Source organism: Fulmarus glacialis, unplaced genomic scaffold, assembly GCF_000690835.1.
Source record: "Fulmarus glacialis isolate BGI_N327 unplaced genomic scaffold, ASM69083v1 scaffold40339, whole genome shotgun sequence".
In the NCBI taxonomy this organism is placed as follows: Eukaryota; Metazoa; Chordata; class Aves; order Procellariiformes; family Procellariidae; genus Fulmarus; species Fulmarus glacialis.
In genome coordinates this window covers 1-285 of record NW_009233314.1, presented here as the reverse complement: position 1 = coordinate 285, position 285 = coordinate 1, and positions in this window count along the sequence as shown.

The following is a 285-nucleotide window of genomic DNA, read 5'->3' as shown; positions in this document are numbered from 1 at the left end:
CCCGGTACTGGAAAAAAAAAAAAAAAAAAATCGTAACCACTTCCCTGACACTTTTTAATTTTGGAAGACGCACTAAATTCCTCAAAAGAAGCATTAACACAAAGGAAAGCCCTAACACCACTGCCTAGCGGGGGTGGGGTAGCTTTCACTGCAGGTTTTACACAACCCAGCCAGACACTCTGACTCACCTCCCTCTCTCTGTCTCTCTAACACACTCCCTAAGAGGCTCTGAACAACTTAGAAATGGAGCAAGAAGCCAACGGCGGGGGTGGGAGGAAGAGCAAA